Source organism: Galeopterus variegatus, unplaced genomic scaffold (assembly GCF_000696425.1).
Source record: "Galeopterus variegatus unplaced genomic scaffold, G_variegatus-3.0.2 Scaffold1252, whole genome shotgun sequence".
Lineage (NCBI taxonomy): Eukaryota > Metazoa > Chordata > Mammalia > Dermoptera > Cynocephalidae > Galeopterus > Galeopterus variegatus.
The window spans coordinates 216,988-230,952 of NW_007727363.1; positions in this window are offsets into that span (position 1 = coordinate 216,988).

A 13,965-nucleotide genomic window follows, 5' to 3' on the forward strand; every position below is an offset into this window, starting at 1 on the left:
CAGTACTGCTGTGGAGTGAAAGCACTTTAAAAAGTGCTTACTTTAAAAAGAAACATTTTTCAGAGTCCAAGTTGTACATAATTCCATAAAGAGAATACATTTGGTTTCCCTAGTAGTATATCAAGGAGAAGAAAGATACAGAAATGATTTTTACTGAATGTGATTCAAAAGGGTTAGTGACCTCTGGAATGAATGCTATAGTCTAGAATGGAATAATAGACTGAAAGTGGAGCAAGCTTTGTTCCAGCCTGGTCGTCATTATTGTTTGGCCAGACACATTTTCTTGGGACAGTTAGTCCCTCTCTCTACTTCGCCTTCTGTACTGTGAAATGGTATAACATGTCGACTCTATTGATCAGAGTTCGTATGGCAATAAAATGAGTGAAAGTACATAATAATGCATGTGGATCATAGAAATATTTAGGTCAATGCAATCTAGAAACTACTTCAAAAGCCGACCTGGAAAATTCATATAATAGCATCAGATAAAAAGACAATCTAATCACAGGCCAACCCTCTCTAGATCATTCTGCCTCACTTAGTACTATTTATTCTATTTGTACTGAGTCAAAAAGGGTGTCTAATAGTCACTTAATATGTTTCTAAGCAGCCACACTTTTTAAATTTAAAAATAATGTTACTAATATGTGTGGCCACGTAGAGAATATTCATCAGAAGGCCTACTGATTTCAACTATTTTTATGTAAAAAAAAAGTCTACCAAAGAATTTGGAAGAAAATATTCTTATAAAATGTATGTGGTTTTCATTTTCACTACTTCCTATTTTCATTTATCTCTGTCTCACAGGACTTAACGTACTTCTGCTTCAAATATGAATATTGAAGAACACTAAACTTTCAAGAAGGTCATTTCTTATTTTTCCCAAACTGGTTCTCACATCTCTAGTTTCATTTTTGGGTTGGTAGAATCAGTTTCAAGGGAAAATTTATTAGTAGTAGTTGTGGTGGGGGAAGGAGGTTAGATGGGTGGTATTTGTTTTGTCCCATAAAAAAGCAGCTTACTGACCCATGGTATTCCATCTGGGGATTTTTGAATGATTTATTTTTCTAGAAATATAGTCTTTCAAACTCATGAAGCATGAGTTCCCTCTGTTCCCGTTAGGGCACTGCTATGTTCCTGCCTCAGTCGGGAATCACCATTTTCCCATTTCATTTTTAACTCAGCTCTTCTTTTTACCACATGCTTTTGGTTCTCATGGCCTTTATGAGAGAGCTACATGAAGGAGAATTACTGTCCGTTTTATAGATGAGACATCTATGGCATAGAGAGATCATGCAAGCTGTCCAGAGGATTTATCCTGGGTCCTTCTAAAAACAAAGCCTGCGCACATGAGAGAGCCACATATCTTTCACTTCCATCCCATCCAGGCCACTCCAGTCTAGGACTTTATCACCTCAAAATTAAGCTAGACCAGCCTCAGTGTAGCTTTCCTCTGAGCCACAGCACATCTTCTCAAGGCCCTACACACATCACTCCACACCATCATTCCTCTCCCGGGCCCTGCCTGGGTTTCTTCTCTGTCCTTATTGACAATTTATGCCAGGGATTTTCCCACCTTTAATATTAGAATCACCTCCATAACTTTTATCTTTTTTTTTTTTTTTGAGGATGGCTGGTACAGGGATCGAACCCTGGACCTCAGTGTTATCAGCGCCACACTCTAACCAACTGAGCAACCGGCCAGCCCTCTCTGTACCTTTTTAACCATATAAATGCCTGGGCATCACCTCAGACCAAGTAAGATTTTCTTCAGGTGGGACGTGGACTTCACTACTCTAATGTGCAACCAGGGTTGAGAACGACAGGCTTCAATCTATGCATTCTTTAAATATCACCCCGAGTCCTACTTTCTGAACTCTATCAACCCATTTGACTCTGTCATCCTCTGAATGCCTTATATTGCTATTATCATTTATAATTATTTCAGATTTTTCATTCAGTCATTTAATGAGTACTTGAGTACTTATTGAGTGTCTGTTATATACAAAACTTGATCCTCCTGTCTGTCACGTATGTGGTCTTTTCTCTTCAACTCATTGAAAGCACCCTGAGAGCATGGGTTATATCTTCTTCAATCAAAATAGACAAAATGCAGTGACAAGATCATATTACATCTCGATTAGTATTTTTTCGTGAATAGCTCTAATTTTTTTACTTTATTTCTTTAGCTACCCAGTTTTTCAGCAAATATTCATTGAACTGCTGTTACATGGAAGATACTCTGATAGATTTAATACATAATTTGATTAGTTTTAAAGAATAATCTTCGCCTTTGGCTACAAACATTTGTTTCTTTTATGGCTTTCTGTTTGTAGTTTTAAAGTGATTTTTACTCATTTCTATATTGGACAATGTGTCACAATGTATTTATTAAATATTTCTTACATGTCAAATATTCTCCTGATTATTTTCAACTGTTAATTTATTCAATACCCTAACCCTACGACATAGCACCTTCACAGAGAGTATCGCCTGAGAGGAAAAATGTCTTTTCTGACTCCAGTCCAGACAGCTATGCCTCAGAGCACAACATTTTGTTCCTCTGCTACAGTTCTGCCAAAGAAACAGCCTTCCCGTGGAGAGATGGTTCCCCAATTCAAGGAACATATTCGTGGTTTCCTTAGACCTATTCGGTAATGTGTGATTGCTGACTTATTGAAAGAATTCCGAGATAACTTTAAAAAAAAAAAACCCTGCCATTCCTGGTACTAGAAGTGGTTCTCACTCAAATGTCACTGATATCACAAAATATTTTGCAGAATAAGTTCTAACAAATCTTAACAGCCAACAGGAGTAACCTAATTGTTTTAAAGTTTCATCACATTAGATTAGTAAAGAATATTTTGACTCTCTATACTGCCCACAGATGAGGTTTGCTGGGAACAAACTTCTCCCTTCTAACTTCACATTTTTTAATTTGTTCTACGAGGAAAAAAGCAAAGGTTTCAGTTACTAAGTAAACAGTCTATAAATGTACATCCTGTCTAAAGAAGCAGAGAATATGAAACGAAAGGATTCTCAAAATTGAAGAAAGAGCAGATTTACAACCATTTTATAGATATCTTTGTTTTCTAGACATTTTTCTTTCACTTCTCTTATATCATTTTCTCCTTCCCATTTTTCTCTTTTCTATAATTTATTACCTTTTCCATTTCTCTTTCTACTAAGACTCATTTCTGAATCTCTTTTGCAACTGTGAACAAAATTCTATTAAACAAATACCTTAAAGATGTTACAGAAAAATTTTAAAATAATAAATTCTCTTTTCCTTTCCTAATTTATCTACCTTTTTTATCAATCCCATTCTGACCATCTTCTCTTTTTTGTCTGTTTTTCCTCCACAGCAAAGTTTCTCTCAGTCACCATGTATATAACATCACAAAGCATCTATTTGTAATAAATATCAATTTCTTATAATAATTTATTAGGAGTTAAGAGTTAGGTGCTTCTTCCTTGAAGAGATGTTAATATTGTATTCATGTATATTTATTTCACAAATATTTATTGGTGCTTAATATGTGATTTGCAAGACACCTATGTTCTTAAATTAAGAAATCTTAAATTTCCCCATGCAGTACTATGCACTGTTAACTATAATAAGATTAATAAGTCTTTTGTAACATTAGCTTCATAATCTTTTTGCAGGGTGAAATTTTACTTGTCCAGAGAGTAATAAACTTTCTATAATTTAATGGAAATTTGGAACAGCCTAGATCACAGCTGATAAAAGATTGAGAAAATGAGTAATAAATCCATAATTGATCATCTTTTAACTGGCGGGTTCACATCACAAACAGGCGTTAACATTGTCCCTTACTAACACTCTCATTGCCAACTGAACACAAACTATGAAGTGAGGAAACTTCAAGGCTTGTGCATTTTGCCAACACACTTCAACTGTTTTAAGGCATGTTCTTGAAGATAAGAAAGCACACCACATTACAGATACATATATATATACTCAGAATTGGTACAACAGATTCAAACTGTCACTATAGCTTCCCAAACCACAAACAGTGCCTCCACTATGTGGGGAGAGCAACTGAAATATTTTAAGCAATTATCTGGTACAATGGTTTCTTTTCTGTTGACAGCTACTCTGAGCCTCTGCCTAGAACTGAGGGTAAAGGGCACTGTGAGCTGTGACCTTTGATGCCTCTCCCCTGCTGATTCTTGTAATCCCAGCCATTCATAAGAGGGCTCTGAGGGGCTTGCAACTGTGCTCTGTGCATTAGGATCACAAAGAGTAGATGACCTTCACGTCTCAGGGTACAAAGGCTCACTTTTCACACTTGGACTTAATCTCCATTTTAATTGTTTAATAAAAAGGTATTTAACTATGTACACTAGTATGTCTTATTTTAAACCATTGCACTTGCCAAGGTAAGTAATATTCAGCAGGATTTCTATACTTCTAACAAAAGGAGTAAATACCTCTCTTTCTCAAAATTGCTCTGCCTCTGTTAAAGTGTGTTGTTGATGCCAACGATTAATATAACGGTGAAAAATGACCAAGATAAAGAAAACAGTTTATGGTATTGTGATGGATAGAGTGCAATTTTTGAGATCAGAAGAACCCCGGTTTGGATCCCATGTAGGACCTCTGTAGCTTTGGATAATTTACCTAATGTCTCCGAGATACAATTTCTTAACCAATGAAATGAAGGAAAGTAATTAATACTTACCTCATATATTGGATGTAAGTGAGTTAAAACTATCTGGCATATTGGGGACACAGAAAATGTTAGTTTCTGCCCTTAATGTGGAAAAAAGTTACAAAGTTCACAAGTTTTATTTATTTTAGAACAATTCACTATTATTCTTGAGGGAAATTACCAAACATGAGAAAATAAATTTCTGAAGAATGTTTTTTAACTTTTTAAAAATTTAGATATTATTTAACTGACAGGTATTGATTGCACATATTTATGGGGTACAGAGTTATATTTCAATATATGTATACAATGTGTAATGATCAAATCAGGGTAATTAGCATATTCATTATCATAAAAATTTATCATTTCTTTGTGATGAGAGCATTTGAGCTCCTTTCTTCTAGCCATTTGAAAACACACAATAAACTATTTGTAATTACATATGCCAAGCACTGTTGTAGACCTCTAAAACTTTTTTCCTATCTAGCTGTAAATTTGTATCCATTCACCAACCTCTCCTTATCCCCCTGGCCACCCCCCACCACCTTCCCAGCCTCTAGTAACCACAGTTCTGCTCTCTGAGGCAATTTTTAAGGCTCTTCTCTTTCTGAAATAACACATATGGTGATCTCAGGGTGCTTGAAAAGTAATTCGAGAGGCAAGAGTAATTTAAATCCAAACAACCACTTAAGTTCTATTATTCAAGTTTCAGTGGTAAAATGAAAAAAGGAAGTTACATATTAAGTATAGTAATTGTCCTTTAAAACTCTGTTTTTCCTTGTAGCATAATGAAACTTCATTTATAGCCAGAAGAGTCTAATGTATTTTCCCCATGCTTGTGAAGAGCTATCTAAAATTAATAAATTCATTGTCACTAACCAAACACAAACTAGATTTTTTTCTTAGACTTAAGCTCCAGGAGACAGTGAAAAATATCCTGTTGTAAAAACCAGCAGTCTCCAATCCCTTGTTGAAGAAACAAGTTTAAACTCCAATCTGTGAAGATCTGTAGCTAGATGTAATCACAAATTTACATTGTTAATGGCAGAAATTGAGAGTCCTGGCAGAGGTTTCAAAGAATTACAAAAGTTATACTTACCACAAAAACCAGTCTGTAACCACGGCTAACCTAATACTATAGAAGCTGTGGAGCCAGGTTAAAAACAAAAAAAAAAAAAAAGGGTTATTCCATGTCTAAGAGAGGGCTGCTGTTTGATGCTAACTTTCCCTTTATTATCAGCTGTTTTCGTGCTTTGTAGACATGGTCCCAGGAGGAGGGCAGGTAAGACATTACACCAGCTTGGGAGGACACATAGAGTGAGAACTGGGAAGCTAAGACTTCAGGACACTAGAGTCCTGCAACCAAGCTACCAAGAGTTGGGTAATCTTTTCCATGCCCTTGACTTTTAATTAATAAATAGAATCTGCTCAGTTGAGGCTGCCAGTCCTTTCCAAACTGGCACATGGACTCTGGAGTCATTTTGAGTCCTGATTCTGCCCCCTAGCTGTCTGACCTTGGGTAAGCTACCTAACTTCCTCATGTGCAAACTGGGCAGGAGTCTAGTACCTACCCTACCAAATAGGGTTGTCAGAATGGTTATCTGAGTTAATATCTGTAAAGTATTTAGAACACTGCCTGGTCTGTAGGAGCCACTTTCATAGAATTTCCTAAATAAAAATAGCACACCTTCTGCCTACAGCACCAAGATATTCAGAAAAATTATCTTCGATTTATGCCAAAATCTTAGTCTTCAACTAGACAATGAATCAGATAATAAAGTTTTTTAAGATTGAAATATTACTTTTCTTATTTTAATGAAGTTATTAAATAAATATCTAAGTGTATATAAATAATATATTTAAATAAAATATTAAATCACATACTATACACGGTTTATTATCTGTTTTAACATGCTAATGTACACGATTCTACTTTTAAGTGTTGTAAGTTTCAAGATCTTATCTGAGAGGTGTTTTTCTCTCTCTCTATGAGTAAGTATATATATATATACTGTCTCGTGTATATGAAAATAGAGTATTTTTTGTATAACTCATAACATTTCTATCCTATGGTTAAATAATTAACATCATGGTTGACTTGTCAATACATCATCTATATTATATATCTTCAAATTTAAAAAAATCTGATTTTAGGGGCTGGCTGGTTAGATCACTTGGTAGAGAATGGTGCTGATAATACCAAGGTCAAGGGTTCAGATCCCTGTACTAGCCAGCCTCTAAACAAACAAAAAAACCTGATTTTAGAAAGCAGTCTGCGCAAAGTAGAGTCATTGATCTAAACAATCTATATATAAATAAGCAAAATTATGATGTGTTCATAGTTTGAAACAATTATACAAGAGTACTTCAAAAAGTTCGTACTTTATTTAATTCTACTTTTCCGTGAACTTTTTGAGGTACCTTCATATTTGTAACCTTCAAATGTTTTTTCTTTTACATTTTTTGGTGATAAGCTGTAGTTCTTTCATTTATAAAAGGTATTGAAGAGAATGATTTGTAATGAAACATAAGACCTAGGGACTATCATAATTTTCATTAGAACTTTTACTACGCCTTACACTAATAAATTCCAAATTCTCCATTCTTGTTTGCAATTAGGAGGACTGCAGAGCTGGAAAGCTGCGGTGGTTTTTCTCCTCTGCAAATGAGCATCATGTTCCTGTTGATGGACCCAACAGTGGATATTTGAATATCTATATTTAAAGCATCATGGGATACTTTGTTATTTGTGTTTTCTAAGTATATATTTGAAAGTAGACTATGCCTAGAACGAGAAAAATATACAATCATAACCTAAAAACCAATTGAACAACAAACAAATGTCAATTCAACAACTATTTTATTCAAATCCATACCAAATAACCAGTTTAAGTGATTTTTTTCACTTATTGAATTTATCAAATGTTTGGTTGAGCAGAATTAACTAACTTTTAGTTTTTAAAACATATAAAGCTATTGCTTTTAAAGCATCAGGCATATAACTTTTCCTTTCGCTTAAGGCCAGATTTAACAGAGGTGGAGAGTACTGAAGAATTATATTCTCATTTGGTGCTGAATAAAGTCAGTTATCCCAAGAGGTCTGACATCTTTTCTCTGGATTAGAGGGGACATGCTGCTATCTTATTCTTACCATTAATCAATTTTTAGTTTAGTTTCCTCTGGAATGGGAGCTATGTCTGGTTCATCTTTATAACTCCCTAGAATATTTATCATATATTATGTAAGAAATAAAAGTATATTAACTCAAATGAGACAAATTGAGAGTCCAGCTATGCTCACTATAGAAGGTGCCAAACAACACAGATGTATCTAAATGGTGATCATTTTATTTGTGACATAGGTACATGGTACTGAATAGCTTTTTAAAAAAAATATGAGAAAGGAACAATTTAGAAAAGTGGTATTTTTTTATGTGGGGTTAGGGTTATAAATTCTATGCTAAAAAGTTTGTAGTGTTATTTCCTATCTTCTCCAATAAGAAGTGCTTTGGGGAATTATTTGACCCTCAACTTTGGTAGACACACCATTCCTTAAAATACACATAGACATACATGCACACATACACGCACATATACAATGGATGGCCTACCTGTTTACCTCTTGGGCTGGCATTCCTTTCATAAACTGAAAATGGTTCTTCAGCTACCAAAGCAGTCTAACATTGGATTAGAACTTGAATTAAAATCAAAGCTCTTAAATGACATCTTTTGGGAGACGACAAGAGGCTAACTTCACAGTTCAGATGTTCGATTACTTATGGGTAATGTGTATACATTGTGCGTATAGAGGTTTAACCACATGCAGGGATAGGTTTTTTAATGCCTAAATTAGTCATTCACAACTAATGACCAATACCAAACCTATGTTTACAGTCAAGGCATAGGATTCAGTTTCCTTTAGTATAATTATATAACATCATAATAACTGCCTTATTGTATGGTCACCTTTAAAAACTGTACATGAATGATCTTTTCAACAATTAGAAAATGGTTGTGATCTACAAGAAATTGGATGAAGGTCTGAACTATTCTAACGGTATTGAGATTGGGGAGAAGTGGGCAGTTTTGAGACGCAGGTGATGGAATTGATAGGTCTTAGTGTTCGATTAGATGCAGGAAAGAGAGAGGAATTAGGATGATGATCAGGTTTTATGCTTGACTGCATGGGTAGATAGTGGTGCTATTTACTGAAAATAGGACCACAGGAAGAGGAGCAGATTTGGAGCTGGGAAGGAAGGAGAAGACTGAGAAGATGCATGTAGTTTGGGGCATGATTGAGTTGTACATGAACATCAAAGTAAAAATTCCAGGAAGCAGGATATCATTGATAATGATAAGGAGCACAACTGGGATTATAGATCTCAAAGTATTAGAATGCAAGTGATTATTGAAGCCGTGAGTATGTAAAAGATCACTCCATAAAATGTGGAGTCAGAAGAGGGAAAAGCATGGAAAAATAGTTCTTCGTATCATTAAAATGGTCACTAAGATGTATTGCCTTATTGAACATTGAAATATTGAAAATACGTTCCATGATCACATTAGTTGCTGGTATTTTAACAACAACGTAAAGCCATCATCACTGTCAATTAATTTTGCTTTCTAACCCCTTGCAACATCCTTTTGTTACAGTGTGGTTTCCTTAAATTACCACATGCATAACTCCTTAGGCGAATGAAGCCAGTTAGTTTCACTTTATGCCACACAAACAAGCATGTGGCATGAGGTTCAGTCCTCCTAACCACATATGCCGTTATTTACTCGTATTTTAGCACACATAGGCCTGCATAACCAAGTAATTAAATTGGAATTATGCAAATCATCTAATTTCTCATAGATAAATTACCTGACTGGTCTCTATTGCTGGCAGAATAAAAAAGAAAATTACCAGGGAAATGATTGATATTATACACGTTTCACTATTGCCCATTTACCAACTTCCTCTCCAATTTTTCTGCATCAGCCGACAAGAAAAGAAATAACTGACTTGAAGTTTTGCTTAGTTTCTAATCTGAGATCTTCAAGATTTTTGAGAGAGTTCAAGAGCTCACTAATCACAGCCTCTTTATCTTTTTTCTCTGTCCAGTCCTTATCGGTTACAAAGGACATTCTTTTATCTTTAAAGACTACATTGAACTTTACCAAAGAAGCAGGATTCCAGGCATGTCTTGTGAATTAAATGTTAAACTAAACCAATGTGCCACAAACAAAATAATCCCAGGCCATATATATCATTATGTATAATTCTTAAACTATTTTCTAACACCATTAGCACCATAATAGTTGCTATACACCATTAAGAGATTTGTCCATTTTCTTTTGGTAAAATAAAAAGAAAGTTCAAGAGATCTGAGCTGTCTCACAATATTTAATTACCTGTTATTTTTATCCCTTGTCATTAAAATCAGGGCTCCAAGTTCAGGAGAAAAAGTTACCTCTCAAGCCTGATGACCTTATAAAAATGCCTAACCCTCTGTCAGCTTCGCACAGAGAGAATTAATCCTTACTTATGTTTTCATACATTGTAAAGTTCCCTGTTGAAGAGCCAATGGAAAGACAGTATGCTAGAGTATAGCTTCTGTCAGTAATTAACTATAGGGTTAGCTCTAAAATCCATCATTTACTAGTTGTATGATTTGGGCAAATTAGCTCTTTTGAAGTTCAGTATCTTTCTCTGTAATAGGGGAATGGTAATGCCCACTGTCAAGGGTCACATGGAGTCTAAATGAGGGGATGCATCAAAAGCATTTGCCACTGAGAGTAGTTTATAATAAAATTCCCAATAAATGACAGAAAAAACAATATGAATTTAAATTTAAAAAAATTCTAAAAGTAGTACGACTTTTTCCTACTCCTTGTTTTTAAATGGAAATTGGACTTTTGGTTCAAAATGGTCAATTGAACATCCAGGCTAATTTCACCTCTTTTCCGTGATCTCATTTCAATGACAGTAAAGATACACCAAAAAGAATAAATCTGTGGCAAGTGTTGAAAACAAGAGTGAGTGTATGATCAATATACAACAGCTTCCTACAACTATCTGGCAATCAGAAAGCAAATGCGTTCGTCTTGGTGTATGAGCCACAGAGAAACAATCCTGGAACATGTATATAAGCAGGTTGCAACAAAGGTGGGCGTAAGCCTGGCCTGTGGGGCTCCAGGGAGCTCCAAATGCATGGTTGAGTTCAGGGAGTCAGAGACTGTACAATAAGGAGAAGAAACTGGAAATACAAGTATACATAGAAACATTCAGTGGCTGTTGCATCTTTAAATCTGAAAACATGACTTCCAAAATTTTTTTAAATAATGAAAGCTGAATAATAAAATGACATGGCTGAAGAATAAATTTCTGAGATTGCTAGGATTATTAAAATTAATATAACAAAAATGGGAAGTGGCAGGAAAAGTTTTCCGAGAATAAAGCCTATATTTTCCTGTACTTAACTAAAATATGCAATGCCTGTAACTTTAAGTGTGTTTTCTTCAATAACAAAACAAAAAAATACTAGTTTACTCACATACAACATTATTTGCTATTATTATTTGCTCTTTTAACCCTGCTAAATAATCTATCTGTTATCACATAAATATATCAAAGGCATTACTTCTAAATACTGAACATCCTATAACAATGGGTTTCTTAGGTAATATCTCCATTGATTTCTAAATATTTCACATTATCTCCTTTTCTCTTAGGGTAGAGCGTTTCTGGATTTTTTTTTTATGCTTTCAAGTAGGACATCTTAAATCATAAACAGCTAAGTAATATATTCTTTTATAGCTTATAAATGTACTAGAGTTAAATTTTTATCAGTCCATACCTTCTGCAGTATACAAACAGGTAGCCTTATAAATCAATCTATGTTAGTTAATAGTTTTGTTCTGCAAACTGCCACTTGCCTCAGGTTCCTATTTTATTGTTAAGAACAAGCAAAACATCTCAGAAATGACTCAGAAGAATCAATATATCACTGCAGGTCTGTAGAAATCAATTTATAGATTAACATTCATCATTTTTATTTACATGGAGAAGCAATTAATCATTAATAACCAGTTCAGAACTGTAACCATTAGATCATTTGTTCTCTTCGTTGCTATGTCTGACCCAAGATAGAAATGAAAATATTGATTTAATTTTTACCTCTTATCCTAAGTCTTTGGACACATATTTACAACCTCCCAATGATAATGGATTTGAATCCTATAATTAAAATGTGGCCCCAATAAAATTTCTAGAGGAGTGCGATGTAACAAAGAGTAAGACAAAAAAAGGAGATCTTATACCAGAACAAAATAAACTTGATAATCTTTCTTTTCTTGTGTTTTCCCGACTCGAGTTAAGAAAAAAAAAAAAAGCAAAAATTAACATTAGATAAACAGAGATAAAAATAAAGAGAGAAGCATTTTCTAAAATAATCTGTTTGACACAAAACTTTATGAAGTTGTTGATTTGTTGTGACATTCTAGGTTTTTAAATCCCAATTTGCTAATTTTGGGTGAAATTGTGGAGGCAGAAATGATGAATACCAAAGCGGAGAGAAGAGGGGAGGTATCTGGTTTGAAGTACACAGATGGGGATGAGCTAGTGTTTTGTGTTAATCATAGTTTAGGAAAAGAAACAAAAATTTTGTATAAATAAAAATTGTCTTACTTTTTGGGCCCATAGCATCCTCATTTGTGTTGTTGTGTTATGGTCTAAAATAAGCAGAAAATAGTAAATAAAATATCTATAACCCTATCTAGACCTATTGTCTGTGATCAAATGATCTGCAAAGCCAGATAATTCAAATAATTAACTCAACATCTGAATGAACTTGTCTTAAAAAATATAGCAGCTATTCTCTGCTTCATCAAGAACTTTACTTTGTCTACCTAGCATTTCTTCTTTTAGAACTCTATTCTGACCCCAAACACAGTATTCCAGGTCAGTCCTGTGATGTGGATTGAATGGACCACCAACCTGGGTCCCCTCCTCTAGCCTGGCCTCACTGGAGGTCCTCACTGGCAGCCTCACTGGGCCTAGTCAAAGAGAATGCCACTTTCCCTTGTCCATGATGATCTGTACAAAGGTGAGGAGTTAGTCCAAAGCCAGTCCTTTCCAGGAGCTTTGGCCATCTGCAAATACATTCTATGATTTCAGAAATATTCAGGAACCACACAAAGAATTGGAAAGATCTGTGGAGGTACATAAAGGGACATTTAAATACATGGAAAAGCATACCATATTACTGTTATGGGTAGAAAGATTCAAAATCAATAAGTTATTAATTCTCTCTAAGTTAATCCATGCATATTATTCATTTTGATCAAAAATAAAAATAAAACCAAAATGTTAAGTTTATCCGAAAGAATAAATGAATGAGAATAAATCAGATAAAACCGATGGGTTAGATTTAAGTGTGAAATTGAAGCTGTAAAAGTAATAGGAAAACTGTAAGAGCAAGTATTATCTAAATCTTGAAGTAGGAAGCTTTCTAACTTGACACCAAAAGGTTATAAAGCATTAAAAAACTAAAGAAAGTTGACTACATATCTGTATGGAAGAATACAACATTTACAAAATCAAAAGATAAATGACACATTGAAGAAAATATTTGCAACCCATGTGAGAGAAATGGAGCTAATATTCATAATATGTAATAAAATAGCACATACCAAAGACATACGAACATAGGAAGAGATGGGTATATTACATGGAAATGCAGTTTCAAAGAATACTAATGGTCAATTATCCCATCAAAGGTAATCAACAAAAATGCCAGATATTTCTACCATGTGCTATAATGTCATCCATCAGAGTAGCAAGGATGAAAGAGCATTAGTAATGCCAAGTATTGATGAGAGTACAAGGAAATAGGTTTTCTCATATATTCTTGGTGGTAGCATAAATTAGCTCAATATTTTTGGAGGGCAATATTTATTGTAACATTGTTGTTATTGCAAAAATATTTTTAAATCCTTGAAATGGGTGAGAGGATTAGGGAGAAGTTGGGTAAGGGACACAAAGAGTAACAATGATTTGTGATAATGAACATGCTAAGAATATTGATTTGATCATGACATATTGCACACAAATACTGACAGTCAACAATGTACCCCCAAAATATGTATAATCAATTATGTTTCAATTAAAAAAAGAAAGAAATGCCCAGCAAGAGGGACTTTGTTAAACAAATTGAGATACAACAATAAAAAGAATGCTAAATACGAGGGTTGCGATCCCGTTACCGGTCACGAAAAAAGACAAAAAGGAAAAAAAAAAAAGAATG